The sequence below is a fragment of the Dermacentor andersoni genome, chromosome 2 (genome assembly GCF_023375885.2).
Source record: "Dermacentor andersoni chromosome 2, qqDerAnde1_hic_scaffold, whole genome shotgun sequence".
Classification (NCBI taxonomy): domain Eukaryota; kingdom Metazoa; phylum Arthropoda; class Arachnida; order Ixodida; family Ixodidae; genus Dermacentor; species Dermacentor andersoni.
Genome location: NC_092815.1, coordinates 144782555 through 144807619, shown reverse-complemented (window position 1 = coordinate 144807619; position 25065 = coordinate 144782555). Strand labels below are relative to the sequence as shown.

The following is a 25065-nucleotide window of genomic DNA, read 5'->3' as shown; positions in this document are numbered from 1 at the left end:
GACAGGAAACCTTCGCTAATCAAAAAGAAAATGTTAAGATGTTTTACTAAAGTGATCTCAAGTATATTAGGCGTCTCCCTTGCCCGCGGCGACCAGCCCTAACAATGAAAGGAGTACTGGAACAAAACATCAATATTGAGATGTTTGTGCTCCTCAAGTCTGTGCGTTAATCTCTGCGAATTTAGTACCTGCAAATGTTTCAGAAAATATGTTTTGATAAGAATGTCGCAGTGTCATACGAAAAAAGAAGCATCGATTGTGACAGCAATTGATGCTTCTCCAAGTAAGGATAGTAGCTTTATCGGCCGTATAAACTTGTAAACACAGGCGTACTAACTAAATTAATAAGCGTGGTCTAACGCGCGCAAAAGCAAACATGAACACCCTCACTCGATGACGGCGGAAACTCGCTGTGGAAACGCTGGATCCAGGAAGCACGGAAGCAGCAGCGAGCGATTTGACCTTCGTGCTGCGTCTCGCATCAACTCGAACTAGGCCACGAGAACAGCGTGCGCTCGAACTTTGTTCCCGTTGCAGATAGCTTTCAAGGTACAGGGCCCGGGCCGTGCGGATTTTATCGCGCTTGGACTTTACACGGAACCTCACGTCGACAGCACAAATGAGCCTGCAGCGTCCGTATAACTGCTATCGCAACGAAATTTAAAGGCAATGTGTGCGCCTGGAATCAAATCGCAGCCCATAGAGATACTGAAACCTACGTGACGCATCTCTACATTCTATTTGACGCTTCGCAAGAGCTCCAGACTCAGTGATCGTGATGACTGATTAAATATGGCTGGCCAGCGCCGCTTCACATATTTTGGCTTGCTCACCCACTTCTTTCCGACTTCCGACTTTCACCTGCGTACCGCCATAAAGAGCGAATCCAGCTCTGGAACCAGGCTCCCTTAACGAGACATTTGTGCGTATAGAAGTTTGCGTCAAAGCCAGGAAGAAGCCGTCGCAACAGTAACATTTCAGTCTCTTCCCGAAGTGGGCCCTAACTATAGTCGGGTACAACGTTTAAAAAAAGGGGAGGCCCCACCCAGATGACCGGAGCGCGACAGCCGATTGCCTCCGCGAATAAAATAATCCCGCTCAAAAAAAATTGTGCTTCTCAAACGCGGAATTCTCGGTATAAATAAAGACTTGTATTTTTATGACTGGCTTAGTAGAGCTCTCATGTGCTACAGAACATGCCGGATTTCGAGAGAAAACTAACCCCACGCCTTCTACAACGCTGCCCGTCATCTGTTCTTTAGCTTCATTGCAAGTGACAAAAGTAGAAAGAACAGCTCTGCATGGCTTTTGCGCTGGTTTACATGTACACGGCACATTTGCTACTCGTTTTCCGAGCTTAAAATGAATCAGTTCTTCTTGAAAAGTACTTATAAAAAACAATGCATTTGTCGGAACCATTACAAACCTCGGGCGAAAATACGGTCGAGGCAGGAAAGGTACAAAAGTGCTTCATTTATCGTTTTAAATAAATACTCTTGGTTTTAAATAGCATAAAATTTATATTTTTTGATATTGCGCTTTTACAAATTTTTCCTTTTCACTTTCTTTTTTTGGAAGCCTGCAATCTCGTCAGTTCGCGCAAGGCATTCCGTGTGAGTTTTCCGCCATGGAGCCCAGCAAGCTGACATCGGAATGCGATCCCTTGTTGCCGAACGAGCCTTGTGTCGCTTCGATGTCCACACTACCAAGGAGCCTCGACAAGAACAAGAGTGGCCGCATCCTGAATAGTCATATCATAAGAAGCCAACAAACACTGACACCAAGGACAACATAGGGGAAATTACTTGTGCTTAATAAATGAAATATAGAAACGATAAATTAATGTAAATTAAAGTGGATGAAAAAACAACTTGCCGCAGGTGGGAACCAAACCCACAACCTTCGCATTTGGCGGTTCCCACCTGCGGTGGGTTCGGTTCCCACCTGCGGCAAGTTGTTTCTTCATCCACTTTAATTTACATTAATTTATAGTTTCTTTATTTCATTTATTAAGCACAAGCCATTTCCCCTATGTTGTCCTTGGTGTCAGTGTTTGTTGGCTTCTTATGAGACTAATAAAAATCGGGCCCCTCGGCTAACCCTCTCTCTTCTCGTTTATCACATCCTGAATAGCGATTCACGCAACATGATCCTCCATTGCTGCACGTATTGGCGTAACAGGGAGCCTGAATGCAGCGTGGAGGACACGACCAAGTTTGTCGCCGAAATGCTTGGTGTCAGCGAAAGCAGTGTTCAAGGTGAGGTGGAAGGTCAAGGCGTCGCACAGTTCGGGTGGCAAACTGTCGACGCCCTCGCGAAAGCGCCCACGAATTGCGGAGAAAAGAAGATGCAGCACGAAGTATGACAGCCTCACGCTGTGCACACTGAGGTCATGTGTAGACAATTTATTTCGCAGTAACGAGATACCGACGATCGAGAAGATAATTAACGAGTTCTCAAAGCGTATGGACTCCTATCACGGAAGCGTTGTACAGCGTCACCTGCTTGTCGAAATTGGATTCAAGCACGAGAAGAGGAGCCGCAATTCGCTGCTTTTCAACCGGGATGACATCTCTGAATGGCGGAATTGCTACCTTCGGGACGTGGAGCGCTACCGGGCGGAAGTCCGAAAGATCTTTTTCCGGGAGGAGACATGGGTGAAGGCGGGACACACTCGGTCGATCGTGTGGACAGACACAGTGGTGCAGAAGCGCGGAAGCCTGCACGCTCGAGCAAATGGCCTGTCGACTGGTCTGAAACAACCTTCTCGAAAAGGCCAGCGCCTGATTGTGACGCACATCAGCAGCGAGGATGGCTTCGTCGACAGCTGCTTAGATGTATTCCGAGGCCAAAAAACAGGCGACTGCCACGAAGAAATGGATGGCACTCGCTTTAAGGGATGGTTTAATGACGTTCTGCAGAAGTTGCCAGCTGGTAGCGTCATTGTTTTTGACATTGCCGACGACAGCTTGGAAGAAGGAAAAAATAAAGGAGTGGCTCAAAAGTAAAAACATCACCTATAGCGAAAGCATGGGGAAAAAGCAGCTGCTTGAGTTGGTAGCATCTGTAAGGTCACGCTTTCTGAGCTACATCGTACACCATTATCATCATCATCATCATCAGCCTGATTACGCCCACTGCAGGGCAAAGGCCTCTCCCATACTTCTCCAACTACCCCGGTCATGTACTAATTGTGGCCATGTTGACCCTCCAAACTTCCTAATCTCATCTGCCCACCTAACTTTCTGTCGCCCCCTGCTACGCTTCCCTTCCCTCGGAATCCAGTCCGTAACCCTTAATGACCATCGGTTATCTTCCCTCCTCATTACATGTCCTGCCCATGCCCATTTCTTTTTCTTGATTTCAACTAAGATGTCATTAACGCGCGTTTGTTCCCTCACCCAATCTGCTCTTTTCTTATCCCTTAACGTTACACCTATCATTCTTCTTTCCATAGCTCGTTGCGTCGTCCTCAATTTAAGTAGAACCCTTTTCGTAAGCCTCCAGGTTTCTGCCCCGTACGTGAGTACTGGTAAGACACAGCTGTTATACACTTTTCTCTTGAGGGATAATGGCAACCTGCTGTTCATGATCTGCGAATGCCTGCCAAACGCACCCCAGCCCATTCTTATTCTTCTGATTATTTCACTCTCATGATCTGGATCAGCAGTCACTACCTGTCCTAAGTAGATGTATTCTCTTACCACTTCCAGTGCCTCGCTACCTATCGTAAACTGCTGTTCCCTTCCGAGACTGTTAAACATTACTTTAGTTTTCTGCAGATTCATTTTTAGTCCCACCCTTCTGCTCTGCCTCTCCAGATCAGTGAGCATGCATTGCAGTTGGTCCCCTGAGTTACTAAGCAAGGCAATATCATCAGCGAAGCGCAAGTTACTAAGGTATTCTCCATTTACTCTTATCCCCAATTCTTCCCAATCCAGGTCTCTGAATACCTCCTGTACACAATGCAGCTGAAAGAGCCGGTTGCGTTGTGCTCAGGCACCCACCGTGCCACTGCGAATTTAATCCTATCGAGCTCGTGTGGGCATAGTTGAAAAATGGCATCGCTGCGGACAACAGAGACTTCAAGCTGTCCACGGCCGAAGACGTCTTGAGGGGAAAAAAATCAAGCACGTAATGGCGGAAGACTGGAGGAAGAACATTCACCGCGTGATAGACCTCGAGGCAAAATTCAGGCTTCACACGCCTGGGAGTGACCACATTCAACCCATCATCATGCAATTGGGTGAAGGTGACACTGAAGAAAGCGACTCCGACGTCGAGCTGTCCGGGCTTGAGCCACTCGAGGAAGCATAACAGCTTCTTATTAACAAAAGGACAGCCCTTCTTAGGGCTACCAAAATTTTGACGGTGGGTTCGCAGCAGTCAACCATTCTCCCGTAACTCCTCAAATAAATAAGCAGTTCATTTGGTGACATACTCCTTTTAATGGAAGGTCAATTCTGAAAAAGCAACGTATTGCCCTGCACAGATCATCCTCAATTTAAGTACCGGCATGGAAACGTGCTTAAATTCTGGAAAAACTGAATGCAAATACAATTATTAACCCTCAGTAACTATGTGGGGCACAAAATGCTCAGTCGGGCAGCCACTGTCCAGCTTGACACGAAAAAGCAGTAGTCAACGCGAAATTGACAGCCACGCTTAGCAGCCTGCACGCCAACGTACATTCATGTGGTTGCATTGTTTATTTGGTTATCTGGCTCAAGCAAATAATGTGAATAAGAGAACAATTATAAAACATCATTAGATTAGTGAGGCGCAAAGTGCTCACTAGGGCAGCCATTCTTCAGTTGACGGGCCCTATGGAGAAGTAGCCGCAGCCGAGGTGAAATTGACCGCCAATGTTGGCAGCCTGCATATTGAAAGGAAAACAATAGCAGTCATGTTGGAGCCATCGTCAAGCTTTACATGCCGCTAAAGGCCAATACATAGAGCGAAGCAATAACGAAAGCTCTCCGTCGGCTCGGTTTACTCCACCGCCGTCATTGTTAATTTCATCAAGCTACTTGAACAAATAAGAGCAATGCATAGTGACACGCCCCTGTTAGGCGGCCAGCATTAAGGTAATTGTGGTGCCCCTGCTGTTTTTTCCAGCCTGTTGAGATGAACAATGCCAATGTAAGAAGGCCCAAAATACTCTATTGGGCAGCCACCTTCGACCATGACGGGCCCTGCGATGAAATAACAGTAGTCAGGGCACGCTTGAAAGGCACCTTTAGCACTGTGCACTTCAGAGCGAAGTCATGCGTAGCCATTGTAGGTGATGCAGCAGTAGTCAATGCGAAATTGACAGCCACTGTTGGCAGTTTGCAAGCGAAAGCATAATGATGTGGTTGCATTATTTTGGCTATCTGGCTCGGGCAAGTAATGAGAATAAGAGAACAATTATCAAACATCAGTAGATTAGTGAGGCCCAGAAAACTCATTTGGGCAACAACCGTCGAGCTTGATGGGCCCGTTGGTGAAATAGCAGCAGTCAGGGGCACGCTTGCAAGGCACCTTTAGCGGTATGCATTTCAAAGGCCGTCGCCATTGTAGGTGAAACAGCAGTAGTTAATGCGAAATTGAGAACCATTGTTAGCAGCTCGAATGTCAAAGCACAATTATGTTGTTGTATTGTTTGTTTTGGTTATTTGGTTCAGGCAAGTAATGCGAATAAGAGAACAGTTATAAAACATCATTAGCTTAGTGAGGCCCAAAACACCCATTCACGTAGCTATTAATAGCAGTAGTCGAGGGCACGTTTGAAAGGGACCGTTAGCATTCAGTAATTCAAAGCACAGTCATGTCGTAGCCATTGTTGCTGAAACAGCAGTAGTCAATGCGAAATTGACAGCCACTGTTGGTAGCTTGCATACCAAAGCATTTTAGAAATGGTTCTAGGCGCAAAAATTAAAATGCGGACAACAGAATAAAGGACACACAGGCGCACAGACAAGCAGAAGACGCCAAAGCATATTCATGTGGTGGCAGTGTTTATTTTGGTTATCTGATTCAGGCAAGTAGTGCGAATAAGAGAACAATTATCGGATATCATTAGCTTATGGAGGCCCAAAATACTCATTCGGAAATTTATTAACAGTAGTAGTCGAGGGCATGCTTGAAAGGCACCGTTCGCAGTTTGCACTTCAAATCGCAGTCATGCCGTAGCCATTGTTTTATTTGTTTATCTGACTGGGCAAGTAACACGAATGTAAGCAGTTATTCACCCTGAATAACTCTGCTAGCATTGTTCCTACTAAGTAAAAATGCTGAGTAAAGTTGAATGTGTTTTATTGACGCGATTTTTTCATTCTCAAGGCACCGGCATAGCGACGGCCAGGTTCAGACAATGACATTGGTGAAGCAATAAATGGTGAAAGTTGCAAAAGCTCTCAGTGCCCTGCTTTGCTGGGCTCCATTCACTGAAAAATGTCTTTGTAACGATGAAAGCGTCAGACAGGAAATGACACCGCACTGCACAATGTTATTCATGTCGAAAATTTGTACCAGCATATGTGATGGGCAGTGAAACTGTCTGTTTACTAAGACGGGAAGCGTGAAAAGTGCTACAGCATAGCAAGGTGCTGTTTCACAATATGGCGCCCTTTCATGTGCACTTCTGGCGAGCTGCCGTATGCACTGATGCATAAACATGAACAGAGGTAAGGGGCAAAGTTATTCTGCAACCCACACGACGCTTTTAGGAATATGTATCTCTAAACCTTTCTGTTTTCATAGGCGATCAAAATTTGTTTTGTGCAAGTTGATTAATCACATTGCGGCAACAACACAAGCAGCAAAGACAGAAAAGACAGCGAGTAGGCAGATTGAAAAGACGTGGTAAACCAGTGAGAAAGGCTTTAATGAAATGGAAGAAGCCAGCTCTGCAGTTTACAGGAGTTGGTGCTTTGAATGAGATGGGTTAATGAAAATGTTTAAAAAGACTTTGCTGAAAGAAAATTAGCAAGAACAAATGCTAATATAAAATAAAAGGACAAAAATAAGAGTAAGCGCAAACGCGCATGGGAGCAGGCACACATTCACACACAAAAACGCGGGAACTAAGAAAATCTCAAATATAAAGACATATGGGAAATTAAAAAAATAGACAAAAGCAAGAAGACATACACACATACATTTACGAACCGACGCGGGTAGAGATATTAGAAAGAGGGTTCACAAGTTGCTGTGCCTACCTTCTCGCATGTTTTTCTTTCTTTTTCTTTTTTTTGGACCATTCTCTTAACACTCTCTTAGGAATTCTTAATTTCAACATATCACGAGAATCAAAAAAGCAGCGCGGAGCTGTGTTGTGGGAAAGCATATCGAGCGCTGGCAACACACCTCATGCGTGATTGTGTGACAGCTCGCGCGTGCAGTGAGCGCTGGTGGACAGCAATCAATCGACGGTGCTACACAACGCTCGAACACCGCCCCGAGACGCTCGGCTATCTCACTGCTGACAACGATCGTTCACGCTAAGTTGACGGCCACAAATCCTTGCGTTGGAGGCTTCTTTTGAAAATATTTTCTGTGAAGACACTCGTAGGTTTGTTTCATACGCGCACGCTTTTTTCATTTCTGCTGAGAATGGTATCGCTCCATCACTTCACCCCGTCCAACGAAAAACGCAGCGACACAGTACACGAACGCAGCCGCCGCTAACAGTAGGCACCAGACTTTGGCAAACTTTCCTCATCGTAACTTCACTCGGGAGCGAAATAAAACATGGAACAAACATGCAGGATGTGTGTTCCTTGCGGCGTGTCGCCGCAGGATCCTGTTTTCAGGCAAAGCGTAGTGCAGCGTGAGCGATGCTCGCTGCAAGTTTTCTTCGCCGGGACACGGCTCAGAATAAACGCACGCGGCACAAATGGTACGTTGTAAGCTCGCAGTAATATTTCCGGCATGATAGACCATCACAAACAGTTCAGGAATTCACTCTGACGAGGGGCTCACGCACACAGCTGACGCGACTTGGCCCAGTTTGAAGCGCGGGCGGCCATCTTCTCCGTCGGCGCGGTCACCAGCCGTCCGGCTCATTACGTTAGTCCAGAGTGCGCGCCCATTGGTGGATGCTCGTGTGCATCCGCCTCGGAGGATTAAACGCCCCCTTTTGTCTAAAGTTGTTCCCGACTATAGTATATCTTAACAGGCATTTTTTTTTTCACCCGCCGCGGTTGCCTAGTGGCTTTTTCGTTGCGCTGCTGAGCACGAGGTATAGCGAGATCAAATTCCGGACACGGCCGCCGTATAGCGATGGGGGCGAAATGCAAAAACGCTCTTTACGGTGCATTGGGTGCACCCTACGGAACCCCATATGGTCGAGTCCTCCTCTACTGCGTACCTCAATATCAGATCGTGGTTTCGGCACGTAAACGCCCAGAACTTATTTTCCATAAGCTTTTTGCAATGTTTAGTATTAAATATTCAGTAATGTTACAATACCTAGTTTCTTCAAGAAACTTTCATGTACTATAGCGAACACCAACGCAATCCTCCTTCCAGGTGCGAAGAGAACATTGCCAACGGTGCACAGATGACGCGCGAAGTGATAAATCATTCCGGCGAATACGGCGCTAAACAACGTGGCCACGTGCCAAAACCCCGTGACCAAAGGCCACGCTCCGTGTGGTCTTTTGATATCTTTTCCCACCAGGGGCCACACTTTGACAACCAAATCAACAATTGTAACTGAACCTACATAGTTTCTATAACTTTCACATAACCTATGAAAGTAAGTTCGAAGTGAAAGTAAGTAAAAAAATACAAAATTGATGTGATGCATTTATGCATTTGTGAGCATGAAGTGTTTTATTTTCCTCAAAAGGCTAGTACCGGTGAGCAAAAGAGAGCCAAATAGTTGAGATTTCTTGCGGCATTTCATGCCTGTGCTTTAAAACGTGTTGACGCGTTCCTTCAGTTATGTGCCCTAATCAAGGTTTCTGTCGTTTCAAGTTTCCATCTGCTGAGTGAAAGGGAGAGCGTATGCTGGTATTTCCTTCTTGAAGTCAAGTTACTGCCAGCCATTGACATTGCGAGTGGCGTGTGTGTTAACATGGCGATGGAGCTACATTTGGGTCTGGGTCTCCACCCCTCGAAATACAGAAACGATAACAACAAGGGGGCTTAGATAAGGCCCGGACATGGCTGTCGTGGCAACGAGATGGGATGCCGAAAGTCTATAACACCGTTCATTTCTCCACGAAGGGATCCAACGGGCACAAATTGCTGCCGGCATAGGCTGAGGCAGACAAGCTGGAGAGCCTTTAACTGTAAGCGCCATGATGTTGCTTTAATTTCTTCCTGATGCGGATGGCTGTGGACTTAGCCAGAAAAACGTGGTTTCGACACTAAAAGCAATCTCGTCAGATAACAAGACACTGTCGCAAAAACGCACGTTCAGACGAATAGAAGAAAAATGTGCAATTTTCTGAAAATTTCCGTAACATCTACCACACGGAAGCCCCACTCAGGAAGGTTTCAGGACGTCATATGATATGCTGTCAGATGATCCTTTGCTGCGCGACGGAATGGAGTAATTTATATATGATCAAGTGGGCTCGCCAGTATGACTACTTTCGTCTTCGTAAAGGCTTATAGCGGAACATGGGTACGGCGACTACCAGAGCAACAACTTGTTGAAGAGCTTGGAAATATGTTACAGATGATTTCGCAATATATTAGCTAATTATTCGCGGAATGCGTGGTTGCTTATTACTTTGTAAATTTGCAGTGGACAACGTGTCCTCATTCCAATGATAATAACGCGTTAGTCGGTACGCACCAGAACTTTCCTTCAAGCAATTTCATCGTAAGCAAAGCGTATGCTGTGCACAACACTTGAGTTTAAAAGCTTCAGTACACACAGGAATCTACGCGCCAAGTCTGTTTGTTCGAGCTCTAGTGTGCGTGTAAAAAAAGTCGACAGAGGCACGTAATACTGCTTACGCTAGGAATGGGAAAGCCTTATAGTCCCTTTGGTGAAAGCAAATGTCGGCGACGAGACGTGTGCATTGACGCACGCACTAGGCCCACCTTTAGTCAGCCAGAACCGTGGTGCTACCGTGGCTTTAAATGAAATACGATCATCGCAGTCGGGAGTCGACCCCGCTTCTACGAGCTAAGAAGCAGGACGCCATGTGCACTAAGCCAGGGCGGCTGGTTCCTCTCGAATGGTATTGTCGCAGGCATATGAATGAAATTACGCATTTGAATTTTTCACGCAGCAGCATGTGGTTCAGCAATGCAATTCAACCGGCGATATTTTTATTCCTAAGATTTCACAAGTCGGTAGCTGTTACGTTACTGCGCCCATAGAGAAGATTCAATTGATCGACAGTTTTTCTACGCATTGTTAAGCATTTTCATGGCAGTTCATTTGCTTGCAACAGCAAGCACTGCATGAACTGACGACTGAATTTACACGATTTTTGGCAGAATGAGCCATCCGGAAAAATAAAACTTCGACAGGAGCTATCGCTGAAAGTAGCGTCCAGTACCCCAGCACTTCAATAAAAAGACGCAAGGTTTCTGCTTTGGTCCACTCCGCAACATAATTTGAACCGCGATGCCGCTGCTTTCAACATATTCACGCCCGTCACCAATCTTCGTCCAAAAGGTCTCCAGACCGCCTTACGCAAGTGACTCGTCCTACAACGCTTCTTGTTCCGACTGGACCGCCACTGCCAAGAGCACATCACATGAGCACAAACAGCAAGAACTTTAGAATGGCACGTCACATAAAGCATGTCGTCTACTGCCAAGGACAAGCCATCCCAAACTGCAACACAGATCTCGTGTTCCGGATCTTATCAAGAGAAGTTTACCCAGCATGACTAGCCGCTCGGGGCGATGCTAAAAGCAAAGACAAATACGACCCGGATGCTTGTGGGCGACATTCAATCACTATAACAGCTTGGTGCGTGTTGCATTTGCTGAATGTGATAAGTGCAGTGCTTGCAAACATTGAGTACGCGCTGTGCCTTGACCACAGCCTCTGTTTTGTGAAGTGAGCTGGGCTGACATTCCCTGGAGAAACGGCAGAAGACTCAGTCTCGAATTTCATGCTTTTGTCACTGTGGTTTCACATATCGTTTCTTTATATTGATCGTCTGCGATCCCAACGTATAAAACGCGTTATCTGCATACTAATATGAGACTACTTTAGTTCCTTTAGTTTCCTGTAGTTGCGGAACTAAACTACGTCAGAAATGGTCGTGCAGCTGCTTCAGAAACTGTGCGTCGACTTCAAGAAGCAAACGCGACTTTGCGGGCCGATCTAAAGGCAGCCCATGACAAACAGCCGGCCGCAGATGGCGAGGTCAAGCTGCTTAGTACGAATATTTCTGCATTGGAGTCAAGGACTTCACTTGAATGCCCAGAAATTTTCTGAGCAGATTCAAAAAATTTCTTGCAGGTGCGATGAAAACGAAAACAGAATGAAACGCTCGAACTTGCTGTACTTTGGCATAGAAGATAGTGCTCGAGAAGCCTGGGCTGCATCGGAGCGGAAGATAATTTCTTTCTACTCAGTGAAACTTGGTATCGCTGTAACGGGCGCCTAGTTTGACAGAATGCTTAGAATAGGTAAGTTTGCTGATGAAAACCGCAGACCTATCATTGCTAAGCTGACATATATTAAAGATAAGGGACGCATCTTGGCTTCTGCGCACAAACTAAAAGGTTCTGTTTTCTACGTTCTAGAGGACTTTTCGGTTTCTACACAAGCCAGAAAAGAATTCATCGATCAAGCGAAAACGCTAAATAAACGCTTCAAACTTTCAGTTGACCGACTGCGCATTGATGACAAATCTTACGCATATTGTCACGTGGTGGTGACGTTGAAGAACACAGTATTAATACTGTGAAGGACAAAACTAACTTTTATTGGGTGAACCTGTGCCCACAAAAACAGGCTACACTTATAGCAAAACGATAGCGGCAAACACGGTCGGCGATCGTCGAAAATCTGATCAACGGGTCAAGCGCGTCGGCTTTTATACATCAATCGTCGAATGTTCCACACTAATCGCTGGGACCCGCGTGTCTTCCACAAAGTTCTACACTATTCGCGTCGCGCATACATGCAATCAGATTGCACAAGGTTCGGCGACAGACAGCGGATGGAACTATCGATAACATTCCAGAAACTTCCTATACATGCAGGCGCGTCCTGCGCTGCGTGATAGCATTTGTTAAGCGGTCAAACGTGGTCACCCGAGAAAGATAAACACGTAAACGTGTCAATATCCCCCTCTTAAGAAGCATCGACCCGATGCTGCAAACAAACGAAAGTAATAAACAAAAACACCCGTAGCAAAGAAACAACAAACTAAGGAAGTTCGTCAGAGTGCGTAAAAAGGCTTAAGACGCACCACGTGGAACACTTCAGAGCGTGCGTGGCGCCGCTGTGAATGCGAAATGCCGTCTGGCACGATCTCATAGTCCAGTGCGCCAATACGTCGGATGACCTTGTAGGGTCCGAAATAGCGTCGCAGTAGTTTCTCACTGAGTCCTCGTCGGCGTATCGTGGTCCAAACCCAAACACGGTCACCGGGCTGGTACTCGACGAAGCGTCGTCGGAGGTTGTAGTGTCGGCTGTCGGTACGCTGCTGGTTCTTCATCCGTAGGCGGGCGAGCTGTCGGGCTTCCTCGGCGCGCTGGAGATAGCTAGCGACGTCAACATTCTCTTCGTCAGTGACGTGCGGCAGCATGGCGTCGAGCATCGTCGTGGGGTTCCTACCGTAAACCAACTTGAACGGCGTCATCTGTGTTGTTTCTTGCATCGCCGGGTTGTAAGCGAAGGTCACATACGGCAGGACGGCGTGCCAAGTCTTGTGCTCGACGTCGACGTACATTGCTAGCATGTCGGCGAGGGTCTTCTTCAGGCTCTCCGTGAGACCATTCGTCTGCGGGTAGTAGGCAGCTGTCCTCCTGTGGCTTGTCTGGCTGTATTGCAGAATGGCTTGGGTGAGCTCTGCTGTAAAAGCCGTTCTTCTGTCGGTGATGAGGACTTCTGGGGCACCATGTCGCAGCAGGGTGTTCTCGACGAAAAATTTCGCCACTTCGGCTGCGCTGCCTTTTGGTCGAGCTTTAGTTTCAGCGAAGCGGGTGAGATAGTCCGTCGCTACGACGATCCACTTATTCCCGGATGTTGACGTCGGAAACGGCCCGAACAAATCCATCCCGATCTGCTGGAATGGCCGGCGAGGAGGTTCGATCGGCTGTAGTAATCGTACTGGCTTTGTCGGTGGTGCCTTGCGTCGCTGACAGTCTCGGCATATCTTGACGCAACGGGTGACGTCAGCGGTAAGACGCGGTCAGTAATACCTTTCCTGCATCCTTGACAGCATCCAGGAGAATTCGAGGTGCCCAGCGGTTGGATCGTCGTGTAGGGCGTGCAGTACTTCTGGACGCAGCGCTGACGGTACAACAAGAAGGTAGCTGGTGCGGACTGGTGAGAAGTTCTTCTTCACGAGCAGGTTGTTTTGAAGCGTGAACGAAGACAAACCGCGCTTAAATGCCCTAGGGACAGCGTCGGTATTCACTTCCAAATACTCGACGAGGCCTTTTAGCTTCTGATCTGCTCGTTGCTGTTTAGTGAAGTCTTCCGCGCTTATTATTCCAAGGAAGGCGTCGTCGTCGTCGTTGTCTTCCGGCGGGGGATCGATGGGGGCGCGTGATAAGCAGTCGTCGTCAAGAGTGTTTTCTTCCGGACTTGTACATTACCGTGACGTCATATTCTTGCAGTCTGAGGCTCCACCACGCCAACCGTCCTGAAGTGTCCTTTAAGTTAGCTAGCCAACACAACGCGTGATGGTTGCTGACGACTTTGAATGGCCTGCCATAGAGGTAAGGGCGGGATTTTGCTGTAGCCCAAATGATGGCGAGGCATTCCATTTCAGTCGTAGAATAATTGCCTTGCGCTTTTGACAGCGACCGGCCAGCATAAGATACCACCCGTTCAAGTCCGTCTTTCTTCTGGACTAGGACGGCACCGAGGCCTAGGCTACTGGCGTCAGTGTGGATTTCGGTATCGGCGTCGTTGTCGAAGTGTGCAAGCACCGGCGGCGACTGCATGCATCGTTTGAGTTTTTGAAATGCGTCGGCCTGCGGCGTTTCCCACTTCAACTCGACATCACATTTGGTAAGATGCCTTAGCGGCTCCGCGATGCGTGAAAAGTCCTTGACAAAGCGCCTATAGTAGGCACACATGCCAAGGAATCTGCGCACTGCCTATTTGTCGATTGGCTGCGGGAACTTTGCGATGGCAGCTGTCTTCTGCGTGTCGGGGCGTACTCCAGATTTGCTGATGATGTGGCCTAGGAACAGAAGCTCATCGTAAGCGAAGCGGACACCGTGTCCATGATGCGCTGCAACGTTGCAGGCGCCGAGCTCAGTCTGAATGGCATGACCTTGAACTCATAGATGCCGTCTGGCGTGATGAAGGCGGTCTTTTCGCGATTTCTCTCGTCGACTTCTATTTGCCAGTAGCCAGACTTGAGGTCCATCGACGAGAAGTATTTAGCGTTGCATAGCCGATCCAATGCGTCGTCTATCCGTGGATGGGGGTACTCGTCCTTCTTCGTGATCTTGTTCAGTCAACGATAATCGGCGCAGAAGCGTAGGGTTCCGTCCTTTTTCTTCGCCAGGACTACAGGAGATTCCCACGGGCATTTCGACGGCTGGATGATGTCCTCGTGCAGCATTTCGTCGACTTGTTGCCTAATAGCTTCACGTTCTCGCGTCGTAACTCGGTAAGGGCTCTGGCGGAGTGGTCGAGCGCACTCTTCGGTTATTATGCGATGCATTTGCGACTGGTGATTGTCGAATCCTCGATGACGTCGAAAAGCAGTCTTTATATCGTCGGAGAAGACTTCTGCTCTGTTGCTGCTTAATCATGGGGAGACTTGGATTTATGTCGAAGTCTGGTTCGGGAACTATGGTCGTCGGGGTAGATGCGGCAGAGTCCGAGAGGACAAAGGCATTGGTGGTTTCCAGAATTTTCTCGATGTACGCGATTGTCGTGCCCTTGTTGATGTGCTTGAACTCTTGGCTGAAGTTGGTTAGCATAACTTCCGCTTTCCCTCCGTGGAGTCGAGCGATCCCTCTTGCGACGCAAATGTCACGGTCGAGCAGTAGATGTTGGTCGCAGTCAATGACGCCTTCAACGTCAGCGGGTGTTTCGGTGCCGACGGAAATAATTCTGAAGCGTGGCGGGATGCTCACTTGATCTTCGAGCATACTCAAGGCGTGGTGACTACAAGAGCTCTCCGGCGGTATCGCTTGATCTTCTGACAGCGTGATCGATTTTGACTTAGGTTTATGATTGCGCCGTGGTGGTTCAGGAAGTCCATGCCGAGAATGACGTCTCGTGAAAACTGTTGGAGGATAACGAAGGTGGCAAGGTAAGTCCGGTCATGAACGGTAATTCTTGTCGTGCAGATTCGAGTCGGCGTAATGAGGTGTACTACAGCGGTCCGAATTTGGGGGCCTTCCCATGCAGTCTTAACTTTCTTCAACTGGGCGGCGATGTCTTGACTCACGACGGAGTAATCGGCCCGTGTATCGACTAAGGCGGTGACTGCGTGGCCGTCGAGAAGCACGTCGAGGTCGGTGGTTCTTTGTCTTGCATTACAGTTCGGTCTCGGCGTCGGATCATGGCTGCGTCGCGTTGACCTGTGGCTGGTATGTGACGTCGCCAGGTCGTCTTTCGTCGTCGTATTCTTTGCTTCCAGGCTTCGTCGGGACGGCGGCGTGTCGTTATGTCGTCGAGGTAATTTCTTCGGCGTCTTCGGCGGCGGCGCAGGATCTTCGTCAGTTCGACGAACAGCGACCACACCTCCATCGGTTGCTGCTTTTAGTTTTCCGGATATGGGCTCGCAGAGCGGCCCCGGGCCGGGCCGGTGTATGGTCGGCGCTGCGGCGACCTGGTCGTCGAGGGTTCCACTGAGTGGCGGCGATGTAGTCGGCAATATCGCGAGGTCGTTCGCCAATATGTGGTCGCGGCGCGTTAACGGCGAACCCACGGAGTCCCATTTCACGGTATGGGCATCGGCGGTAGATGTGCCCTGCTTCTCCGCAGTGATAGCAAAGCGGACGGTAGTCGGGGGCGCGCCAAACGTCAGTCTTCCTTGGAATGCCGCGTGGGGTGACGGGTTGGCGTGCTGGCGGTGGGGGTGGTGTTGGACGACGGAACTGTGTCGTCACTGGGCCCTGCCGTGGGCGCGGAGGGGGAACGTGACGGTGGGCTACAGCGGCGCATGTCATCGCTTGCTACTTTTTGCTACTTTTCTTTTTCTACAGGACAAGCCAGAAAACAATTGATTGATCAAGCGAAAACACTAAATAACCCCTTCAAACTTTCAGTTGACCGACTGCGCATTGATGACGAATCTTACGCATATGATGTCACAAAGTGTTCAGTAGTGGAAATCAGCAGATAGCTAGACCAAGATACACGTGAAGCGCCGCTAACTCATCGCATTGCTACGTTGTTAACAATATCATTCACTAATATATTAGAAGCCTGATGTCGAAACGCGAATTCGTGTCATCTTATCTTGAAGACTGCGATTGCACTTTTCTTGCTCTCGCCGAAACCTGGCTTTCCCCCGACTTAGCCGATGATAGCGAAATTCTTCCCATTAAGCTAACCTATAATATTTATCGCCACAATCGCTCACATAGAAGAGGTGGTGGCATCCTCCTGGCTATTAAAAGGACTATCGCAACGTACATTATTCACACATCTTCAGGTCTGGAGACTGTCTGGGCCGCATGCCGCTGCCGTTCTGCTAAAGTTTTGATAGGCGTTTGTTACCGCCCCCCCAAATTATAGTCATTGCTTCGTTGGTGAACTGCGCAGCAGCATTGCAAAAGCTACCTAGCTCTGTCCAACCGAGTTCCCATACCTTATTGGCGACTTTAATCTTCCTCTCATTGATTGGCCAAACTTGTCGTCATCCTCCAGTTTTTCATCAGAATTTATTAGCCTGACATTAGATTATAATCTGTTCCAGATCATTAAAGAACCTACCCGTGGCTCTAACGTCTTAGATCTTATACTAACTGACGCCCCGGAAACTATCGAACAAGTAGCATGCTCGGATGGCTTCTTTGACCACAGATTACTCAATGTATCCATCAGTATCCCATTACCATTTACAGGTGTCTCAGGAAAGACAATTCGTTAGTACAAGAAGGGAAATTATGAAGTAATCAACATTGAGCTAGAATCATTTCTTGGACATCAGTTTCTACCTTCGTTCCATACCAGGTCTGTTCATGATAACTGTGTCATGTTCAGAGATAAGTTATGCGCATTGGTTGAGCAGATTATTCCTTTAATCAGAATCACTGAAGACAAAAACGAACCGTGGTTCACTAAGTGCCTTCACCTACTCAGAAACAAAAAGAAACGTTCACACAGAACTGCAAAACGGACCGGCACCCCGTCAGCTTGGGAAAGGTATCTTAACTGTTTAAGATCATACTGCTCCGCTCTCCGTGTAGCCAAAAATAAATATTTTTCCCAAGAGAGAGATAAAACTTTATCATGTCCTTGATGGGCTTAAGAGGTGGCGGGGGTCGGGAGACTAACCCCCAATCCCCCCCTTCCTCAGACGGCGGCCAGTCCTTACTTTCTGGCGGCGTCTTCGGCCATCCGGACGGCCCAGAGCTGCTCCACTGGGTCCAAGCTGAGCAGCAATATCTCCCGCTGCTCGGCCGTACTAATGATGCGTGTGTCAGGGCAGGAGTTGTTGGTGGGTGAGGCTTTGGGGCATTGCCAGATAATACGATCGAGGTCAGCGCGGGCCTTGCACGCTTTGCAGAATGGGGAGTATGCATCGGGATACATGCGGTTGTAAAGCACGGGGTCGCCAAGTGATGGATTGAGACTTATTCAGTGTTTTGTGTGCTGAGGGGTAGCGTAACCGCTCTCTGCGGTAGCGCAGGAGAATTTCTCTGAACGTAATCATTCGATCCCGCGCGTGACCGCGATGCAGAACAAAGGGCTGGTCGGGATCGGAAGACGCAGGAGGAGGATGATGCGCCCGGTGTGCGAGAGCTCGGGCGGCATCGTGGGCGGCTTCGTTTCCAGCCAGACCCGAGTGACCAGGGGCCCAGATGATCTGCACGTGGCGTTGCCTTGAGGGAGGAGTGCCAGAGAGAATCTTCTACGCTTGGTGTGCTATCAGTCCTCTTGCGTAGTTACGAATGGCCGTTTTTGATTCGGTGATGATACAGTGTGCATTGGTAGCCGCGTAGGCCAAAGCGATGGCCGTTTCTTCTCCTACTTCGGGTTGCGTGGCGAATATTGATGCGGCCGCGGAGAGGCGGTACTGCGAACCCGCGACTGCGACGACCGCCATGGCGTTTTGGTTGGGGTACTCTGCTGCGTCCATGTAGATTACGTCAGCGGCTTGGTCGTAGCGCTTTTGTAGTTGTTTAGCTCTTTCTGCACGTCGCTCCGGATTGTGTTCAGGGTGCATATTGCGAGGTATGGGCGGGATAACTAGCTGAGCACGAATGTTTGGAGGGATGGGTACTTTTGGTCCGAATTGGGTGGTGTAGGTTATGCCTAGGGTGCCTAGAATGTGCCTGACCGTGGTGGAATTGGCGAGTCGTTCGTATTGGCTGATACGGTGCGCTTCAATAAGCTCGTCTATGGTGTTATGAATGCCGAGGGCGTCCAGTTTCTCGTTAGAGGTGGTGATGGGAAGATGTAGGGCTTCTTTATAGGTCTTCTTGATCATGGTATTGAGTTTGAGCTTGTCAGTTGTATTGAGGCTAAGGTACGGGGTGACATAGGTGATCCTACTCAGGGCGTAGGCGGTTACCAGGCGTATAAGGTTGCTTTCTTTCATGCCGGGATGTCGATTTCCGATGCGTGCAATGAGGCGAGTGGTTTGGTGTACATGATTATTTAATTGCTTGAGTATCTACGTGTTTCTGCCGTTTTGTTGGATGCGTAAGCCAAGGATACGAATGCTAGGTGCTGTAGGTATGCGTTGCTGGTGCACGTGGATTCTATCTCGGGTGGGTGAGGGTCTGGACGTCGACCTCCCCAATTAGGCTTGTACAGAAGGAGCTCCGATTTCTGTGGGGAACACGCCAGGCCGCGTGGTTCTACGTATGCAACGTCCTCGTTGATGGCTTGCTGCAGCGTGTCTTGGATGTCCCCGTCGCTGCCCCCGGTAACCCACAGGGTGACATCGTCTGCGTAGAGGCTATGCTTGAGGTTGGGGATGCTAGCTAATGCAGGCGGTAGTCCGAGCAAGGCCACGTTAAACAGAAAAGGGGATAGAACCGATCCTTGCAGCGTGCCTTTGCTGCCGAAGTGAATAATTGGCGACTGCAACCCTCCGATGGTAACGGTGGCCGTGCGACCGGTAAGAAAATTCTTCACGTAGTTATATGTTCGATGTCCAACCTGGAGTTGTGCCAGTTGGTTCAGTATGGCCTCATGCGGGACGTTATCGAGCTGGAGCTGGAGCGTTATAGCCTGGAGCTTTTGTCGCCGTCGATAATTTGGTGCTTGAGCTGAATCATGATATCTTGAGCAGAAAGTTTCGGGCGGAAGCCAACCATGGTATTGGGGAAGAGGTCGTTGTCGTTCATATGTCTGTGTAAGCGTGTGAGGATGACCTGTTCGAGGACCTTTCCGACACATGAAGTCAGGGGGATAGGGCGGAGGTTTTCGAGTAAGAGGCGCTTCCCGGGTTTGGGAATCATAATAATTTTGGCTTCTTTCCATTGTGAGGGGAGGTTTCCAGTTTCCCAGTATGCGTTAAAATAAGCTGTGAGGGCTAGTATATAATCCTCATCTAGGTTGCGAAGCATATTATTAGTAATGCCATCAGGTCCCGGGGCTGAGTTAGGGCGGAGTGCGAGGACGGCTTCACGTACTTCTGCTGCTTGTATGGGCGCGTCCAAGTGGTCGTTAGCGGTGCCTGTGTATGCTAGAGCGGGTGTAGTAGGTTGAGGTCCTATGTATCGGTCTACCAGCTCTTGGAGAACTTGTGCGTGCGTGCCCGGATGGGTGTGAATAATTTTTTGCAAGTTGTGCTGTTATGTGTTCTTGCTGTTGGCCGGATCGAGGAGGCAACGGAGGATATTCCACGTTTTGGGCAGGTTTGGTTGCCACTCCATGCTGTCGCATGTGCTGTGCCAATTTTGACGAGTAAGTTGTTGTGCATAGTCTTCGACGTGAAGGGTGAGAGTACCAATACGTTTCCTGAGCCTTCGGTTGAGCTTGTGTTTGTATCTGCGTTGCAGACTGGCGAGGGCTTCCCACATATGCAGTAACTTGCTATCTGCCTCCTGCAGATTGGCTTCCTCAGGCACCAAGTTAGTGGCTTTGCTCGCGTCTTGCAGCAAGGATGCGACCCAATCTTGGAAAGGGGGTTGGGTACCCGAGAAAGAGGTGAGGGCTCTGGCCTGCCGGAAAGCGTCTCAGTTCGTTATGCGGAGTCGACGAACTTTCGGCTTTCGCGGGCCCGCGAAAGCCCTTAGGCTTTCGCGGGCCCGCTCGAACAGTTGTTTGGATTAAATAGTGGTCGCTGCCCAAGTTGTCTTGTGTGTTGATCCAGTCTGCTTGTGGAATTCGTTTTGCGAATGTCAAGTCCGGAGTAGTGTCTCTGCTAACGCTGCTTCCCATACGAGGGGGAGAAGTTGGATCCGTGACAAGAGTAAGACCTAGATTCTGTCCGTCAAGCCATAGTTGTCTTCCCTTTCGGCGGTCCATTGGGTATCCCCATGCCATCGCAGAGGCGTTTAGGTCTCCTACGATGAGCAGGGGAGCTCCCCTAGCTACATGATCTGCTTTGGTGAAAAGTCGTAGAAACCTATGTTGTTCTTTGGGGCTGCTGTACACATTAAGGATGAAGAGGCTCTGTTGCTTGCGCCTTGCAGACGGGATGATCTCTAGAAAAATGTGGGCTGCTGTATCAATGCCTGTGTGATGCTGTATAAGCGGAATGTTTCGCTTAACTAGTGTGGTTACTTGGGGCCTGCGGTTATCATCGCAAACTGCGGTGTATGCCGCGTATCCCGACAGCTTAGCCGCTTCTCCGGTCTTTTGTAATGCGATAACATCGGAGGAAGTATGTGGTGCGAGAGAGGTAATGTATTGCTCTAAGTGTGCTCGTTTTCGCCGGAAGCCCCGGCAGTTCCACTGCCAAATGCAGTAGGTAACACCTTCTGGATTACTCGCAGCCATGTTTGTCGGGACGCGAGTACGGCTTCCTTAAGGGACCTGCTCTGGGACGGAGTAGGGTGTTTTCCGATTCTGTCGAACGGGTGTTGTGATTTTGAGCCAGAGTCGCGACCATGTCTTGAAGCACTTTGCGCGTGTCGTCCATATTTTCCTGTCGCTGTTGTTCTCTTGCCGCAAAGGCTTGCTCAATTCTGGGCAGTAGTAGCGTTTCTAGTTTCGCCGTAAGGAGGTTGTCCATTGCGCGTTCGAGAGCCTTTGCAATGGAGGCGTTGAACAATGTGGCAAGCTTACAGTCTAATGCTTCGTTGAGGTTGCGTTTTATCCGCTGTTGCAGCTCAGTGAGGGCCTCACAATTTACATATCCTTCTGAAGTGTATGCTGGTGTTGCCGCTTTTGAGATTGGTTCGAGAGCTTTGCGTTTGTGCGGGGTTGGTTGTTGGGTGGTTTGCGGGCAATCTATTGCAGTGACAGGAAGGATGTCTGCATTTGATGGTAAGCGTTTGGGTTGTGTGTCTGCAAGTTGTGATTTGAGCTTAGCGTTTTCTGTCTTGAGTTCTTGTATCTCAGCACTTAAGGATCGGAGCTCCTGCATGAAGCTGTGAATGGTAGTGTCACTAACTGTGTTCACTGGGGTTGCTATAGGTTGTGTGGTGTGACCTGTGTGGGAGAGAATGCTGGCCCAGCTTACCTTGGGGGGTCTGGCTTGCACTTTAACTGTGATCGTTCTAAGGCTTGCGTTTCCTTGCTGCTGCGGCGGTGTTGAATCCGGTCCGCTCCGGAAGTGACTGCGTCCTCGTGACTGACTGCGACCTCGGGAGCGGCTGGGTCCACGAGACCGACTGCGTCCTCGTGAATTGCCGCGTTCGGGAGCCTGCGGTTGTGGTGCTGACTTCGGTGTTGGCAGAGCTGAGTCTCCATTTGCAGAAGTCGATTTTCCGAAGACCTTCCTTCACTACTCAAATCTAATCTCAGAGAGTTCTGGCAAATTTTATCTTCTGAACGCCATACTAATGACATCTCGTTACGCAATGAAAACAACATTCATATTCCTAACAGTGAGTGCGCTCAAGTTTCTAATAAATTCTTTTCACCCGTATTCACGAAAGAAAGTATTCCTAATTTGCCCATTGTTGCAGATCTAGATTACCGGTACATGGAACCCATTGACATTACTACTGATGGTATTGTTCAGCTTAATAATAACTGGAAAATTTCGTCTTCAGCTGGTATTGACAATATTATTTCTAAATTACTAAAATATGCAGTCTCAGTAGCTAGGAAGTTTTTATTCCACATTTTTCATCAATCTTTAATCACAGGTCAGATACCCCAAGATTGGAAAACAGCCAAAGTCATACCCATCTTCAAAGACGCTGACAAAAACCCCCGCAGGGGCGTCTGCGTAAGCAGGCGTTTGGTGCGTTGCGACACCACGTACCCGAGCACACGAGGGTTGGACCCTCCCGCGTGTAGCCGTGCGCGGCTTAGCCGTGTCTGGGGAAAAGGGGATCCTGGGGGTTGAGCCGATGCTGGGTGTCTGGACCTTTAAGGCCCCCCGGCGGAGGCAACACAACTCTTCGGCCTCGGCTTCACATAGACGGCACCTCCAGGCTGACCCACCTGGAGGACATCGGCAGTCGCCTTTTCCTGTCTCTCCCTCCTCGAATCTTCGTCTTTATCTCTCACTTTTTGACCTTTCCTGTCTCCTTCTCTCTTCTTTTTACTTCCTTTCTCCACGGCGGCAAGGGTTAACCTTGTGTGGATATCCTACCTTGGGTACACCATATTTGGTTATAGTGACGGCGTACGGCTGGCGTCGTGCAGGCTTGGACACAAGCCCTGCCGCGTCCCCTCGTTGGGCTCCGTGGTGGGCGGTCGGCGCTGTTGCCGAACACACACACTTTCCTATGGCAGCTCAAATCTCTGTTGTCCATGATCGGCGTCTCAAAAGATGCCGCACCGAAGTACCATTTCAATTCTCCTTTCGAAGCAACGCTCCATCTTTCCCCAAATACTATGTAGTCCACAGTGAAAGTAACACGCCTATTAGAAAGCTTTCTCCATTCCTGGTCGCCAAATGCCTGAAAGATAAAATCGGACAGACATACAAAGCCTCCAAAATGTCTAGCGGGGACCTCCTCCTAGAATTGAATAGTAAAGATCAAGCAGATAAGCTGTCTGAACTTACCAGTATTGGCGAGGCGACAGTGACTGTTTCAGCCCACAGAACGCTCAACACAAGCAGGGGAGTAATATCTGAAGAAGATTTTATTGGATTAAGCGACGAGGAACTGCTGGAAGGTTTCCAGGAACAAAATGTTACCAAAGTACAGAGAATAGTAATCCGCAGAAACGATCAAGAAATCCCCACCAAACATGTTATACTCACCTTCGGAACAAGCGTAATGCCTACTTCACTCGATGCAGGTTATGTCAAAGTCAATGTGAGACCGTATATCCCGAATCCCAGACGATGTTTTAAGCGCGAAAGATTTGGACATGCTTCACATGCATGCCGAGGACAAACAACTTGTGCTAAATGCAGCTCCAACGACCACCAATCAGAGAATTGCACTTCTTCGCCATATTGTGTTAACTGCAAGGGAGATCACCCAGCTTATTCGCGGTCCTGCCCTTGCTGGAAAAAAGAAAAAGAAGTCATTGCGCTAACTGTTAAAGAAAAAATCTCGTTCTTCGAAGCCAGAAAAAGACTGTCGTACCTTCCCCGAAGAAGTTATGCCGAAGTGACGCAGGCGGGGGCAGCGTCACAGAGGCCTCCGGAGTCCTCCGAGCCCACGCGCAGTGGTGCCGCAGTGACTCCTCCCGCCCCCGTGGTGGAAGCAGTCAGTACTGCTCCACCCTCTTCGACGGCCCTGCAGACACCAACCCTGCAGGGCCCTAAAATCAAACGAACCCCAAGACCCGAGGCACGTGTCTCGGCGCCTAACTCTCGGTCCTCCAGCGCCTCAGAGAGAGCGATGGAGGTCGACACAAAAAACCCGGTGTCACTGACACCGAAGGACAAGCGCTCTCTTGAGCGCGGTAAGAGGGACAAGATCCCAATAACCACCCAAAATAAGAAAGCGATAACCTGAAGGTTATCGCTCCTTTGTGTCACCCTTCCTTAGATGAACGTCACCTAATATCTTACCTACCTCCTATTCAACTGTTAAAGCCATTTTTTACCCTTCAATTCCATAATGGCTTTTATTATTCACTGGAACTGTAGAGGTCTTTTACATAACTTAGGTGACATTAAAGACCTGTTATTTAACTTCTCTCCTGTGGCCTTATGCTTACAGGAAACGAACCTAGGTGAAAAACACAAACATATTTTAAAAGGTTTCACTGTTGTACGGCGCGACCGTACTCAGATGAACCGGCTTTCGGGTGGTGTAGCCATTATTGTGCAGGGCGGTATTGCAGTTAGAGAAGTTCCGATTACCAGTCACATAGAAGCCGTTGCTGTCACTGTTATAACTCACAAAACCATCACCATTTGCTCGCTGTATATCCCACCCCACACCCATTTTACCACTAAACATTTAGAAAATATAACAGGTCAATTACCGGAGCCATTTGTTTTAGTGGGGGATTTTAATGCTCACGGTACTCTTTGGGGCAGTATCAAAACTGACCAAAGAGGGCAAATGGTTGAGGGTTTTATTCTATCCAATGATATCTGCCTTTTAAATTCAGGTGCACCGACATACTTTTCACCGACTTCCCGCACTTTTAGTTGTTTAGATTTAGCTTTTTGCTCACCATCTCTTTTTAATGATTTTAAATGGGAAACCGTCGACAAGTCTTATGGCAGTGATCACTTGCCCGCAATC

At 48.6% G+C, this 25065-nt stretch overlaps 1 protein-coding gene across 5 annotated transcripts in view; it reads right to left on the bottom strand.

Moving 5' to 3' along the window:
• LOC126540633 (uncharacterized) overlaps nt 1-25065 on the bottom strand; it is a 114422-nt gene that overhangs the window by 63031 nt on the left and 26326 nt on the right. The window contains exon 4 of one of the 5 annotated variants that reach the window (XR_011892570.1): nt 4685-4876. The exons of the other annotated variants lie outside the window; for them this stretch is intronic. The gene's annotated coding sequence lies outside the window, so the exon portion shown is untranslated. Of the gene's footprint in view, nt 1-4684; nt 4877-25065 lie in introns of those variants that run through there. 5 annotated transcript variants of the gene reach the window in all.